The sequence below is a fragment of the Sinocyclocheilus rhinocerous genome, unplaced genomic scaffold (assembly GCF_001515625.1).
Source record: "Sinocyclocheilus rhinocerous isolate Xijiao unplaced genomic scaffold, SAMN03320098_v1.1 scaffold2697, whole genome shotgun sequence".
Taxonomy (NCBI): Eukaryota; Metazoa; Chordata; class Actinopteri; order Cypriniformes; family Cyprinidae; genus Sinocyclocheilus; species Sinocyclocheilus rhinocerous.
Genome location: NW_015641431.1, coordinates 52,042 through 55,475, shown reverse-complemented (window position 1 = coordinate 55,475; position 3,434 = coordinate 52,042). Strand labels below are relative to the sequence as shown.

Below are 3,434 nucleotides of genomic sequence, written 5' to 3'. Positions count from 1 at the left end.
TTTACTATTATCATTTTGCATTATTTATGCAATATTTTCCTAATTAATGCTGTACAGTTGCTTTGACACAATCTGTATTGTTAAAAGCGCTATATAAATAAAGGTGACTTGACTTGACTTGACTAGTCATCATTTCTTTGACTGGTGCTCATAGGTATATTCTGGGTCACACTTTAAGGTCCAGTTCTTGCCATTAACAAAACATTAACTATGACATTTGTCTCAATAAACTCCTAATTTGCAGGTATTAAGTAGGATTAGGGATGTAGAATATGGTCATGCAGTATATGTGCTTCATAAGCACTAATAAACAGTCATTATGCTAATAATATGCATGCTAATAAGCAACTAGTTAATAGTGAGAACTGGACCCTATACTAAAGTGTTACCATATTCTGTATATAACTGGGGTCTGGTGAAAACACATCACATCTGTTTTTTGCGAGAGTACAATTTTGCATTCTTTATGATACACGCATATACTGGATGATTTGAAGCGTCAGTCATGTCTGTAGCACAAACAGTGCAGGAAAAGTTATGTGCCAAATTTGATGCTTAGGGTCAGGAGTTTGTCTCAAATCCTTAACTCCAAGTATGACCAATAATAATTATAATGCTTGCCTTAAGAAGAACCACTATTAATTAGAATAATATTTTAGAAGCAGAGTATTTTGACATATTGCTAGTAAGTTTAAACAAGTTAGGTATTGAACAAATTGACTAGCACTGAAACAATAAATAATCCATTGAGAGGAGAAGAGATAGCGAAAGATATAGCATTGCTAATCCTCTGATAGTTGAAAGGCCAAAGCAGGATTAGTTGAGTTCTGGGTGTAAAGCTGTCTTCAAAGCACTGGGCGAGCCCTGATGGTATAAATACCCAGCCAACATGTATATGTGGGCCCCACATGGTTTATGCTGGGTCTACATGGGTACCAAGTGGGCATGGTCCCAAAATGGGCATCTTATCTGGGGTCCACTTGGGTCAGCTAAGTAGGTCCCACATCAATCCCACCTGAAATCCATGTGGGCAATTGACATTGGGCCATTATGGAACCCGCGGACAATCCCATTTTGGGCCCACTTTTTCAGCCCATGTCAAACCCACATGGGCCCCACACACAAATGTTGGCTGGGTAGGGCTGCAGCATCTAAGCCATCTTTCACGAGTCGGTTAATTTCATCCTGGACTGCTGCTGATTAAGGTTTGAGGTTGAGGAATGACATTTTTATGACATAAGTCTTCATATGTATATATGTTATTTAATTAAACTTCATGCTGCACCCGGATCCCGTGCCCTGTCTTTACTAAAATGTCACTTTTCACTGAAAGAAAACAGTAATGTCCAAAAAATCCACACAACTTCATTTATTTTAAAACTCATCTGTATAATATTCTCTCTCTATTTTGATGTTTTTAATCAAGTAATGATTTGCAGAAATAAGAAAGCTCCAAACATCATCTTGTTTAAACTCCATCTTCCAATACGGGATTATGGGAAATAGTACTTTTGCGCACGCACAGCCGATATACACTCGTAATCTGAGGTCATTGTGGGTATAAAGGAGGGATGAATATGGCAAACAAAGCTGTTAGCTCTGAATTCAGACACCATTATAAAATATGCTGACACCCTATAGTGCTTGAAAATGTATTTGTTCCATTCCGATCTCTTCTGTTTTTCAGTATATGTAATACTAAATAAAATATAGGGAGAACTTTCGGACACAGCAATAGTGATTTTTGTAGGTGGTTATTGCTGATGGGTTTAAACCAAGTGTGCGATACATACATAGCATGTGTTGAGAATTGATTACACACGTGAGTGGAATCGTACACATGGTTGGCCAAGCTTTTCAGCTCACACTTTCAGTGCTCAGCACTCACAATATCGCCACTTCTCAGAGATTACTATGTTTAAGGCCAGCAAACAAATAAATATGAATGTTTGAAGATGCATAACAAGCATCTGATTGCTTGCAGATGTGTAAGAAAGCATATGAAAAGCTGAAGTATTTTACATGGAACAACTGGGGATAATTTGACAACTTTTATTGCAAAAGAAATTCAATAGGCTCTAAGAATTGTAATCCTGAGCATGCTGAATGTAGTATGTAGTGAGCATGTATAGTATGTAAGTGTTTTTCCTGAAATGTTTCAGTTGTTCAGATAACAGCCTCTGTAATGGAAGCATCACACATTTTTACACAAGGAAATTATTGAATAGTGTTTTAGTTTGTAAACCTCCGGTAGTTAAGGTCAGACTGGATTACGAGGTAGTGCTCTTATGTGCTGCATCAGATCAGTGACGCTCTTACAGAAATCCTGATCTCTGTAGATCTTCATCACTGAGGCCACCACGTGCCTTACACACACACACACACACACACACACACACAGACACACACACACACACTTACTCACAAACAGACACACTCACACACACACACACACGCTTTGATTAGCCTAAATGAGTATGCTTGCTGGGCACATGATGGCATTGTGATCTTACAGCTCTCGCACTGTTAACATGAGCACCATGCACATTTGTTCATTTGACTTTTTCATCCGCTGTGATTTTGATTTCTCTCTTGATGACATGGTAGCCCAACATATGTTTCTTTATTTACCGTTTTATTCATATAAATGTGTTTTTTCATACATAAAAACGTTTATTTATATATTCTGTGATTATATTGTGTTTTAATAATGTGCGTGCAATATATGAATAAATTAATGAATGAACGAATCAACGAACAAAAGAAACGAACAAATGAGTAAGCAAATAGGTGAATGGACTAATTATTGTGTGAAATGAACGGAATAAAACGTAATAAAACAAAATGGAGGATCTACATTAGTGATAAATGAGTCATTATTCTAAAACAATAAACTAGTGTGTATAAAAGAATGGTAACACTTTCTTTTTAAGGACCAAATCTTACTATTAACTTGTAGCTTATTAGCATGCATGTTACTAGCATATTGTCTCTTTATTAGTACCTGTTAGGCACATATTATTCTCTTATTCAGCATGAGCATATTCTAGATCCCTTAATCCACCCCATACCTCCTAACTTAACGACTAGCTTACTAACTGTTATTTAGCAGCAATTTAGGAGTGTGTCCCTAATCTAAAGTGTTACCAAAAGCATTCTTTTATCTGATAAAATAAGACTATTATCTCTTAAAATGAAAATGCTTTACTACTTACAGGATTTCATAATATTATGCAATGTTACATTGTGCACTGCTAAAACATTTTCTTCTTTTTTCAACTCTAGTTACAGTTTTTTCCCCCCTGTTTTCTTGTTCTTGTCATAAATGTTGTTAGATTTATGGTTAAATACAATGAGTTCAACTATAGATTCTCTGGCAACAAATATTATATGCAGTGTTATGCGGTGTGTGTGTGTGTGTGTGTGTGTATATA

The 3,434-nt window shown here is 36.2% G+C and overlaps 1 protein-coding gene across 6 annotated transcripts in view; it reads right to left on the bottom strand.

Annotated features, from left to right (window-relative positions):
• The window catches only part of LOC107754864 (uncharacterized), a 47,560-nt gene that overhangs the window by 42,384 nt on the left and 1,742 nt on the right, over nucleotides 1-3,434 (bottom strand). The window lies entirely within an intron of this gene.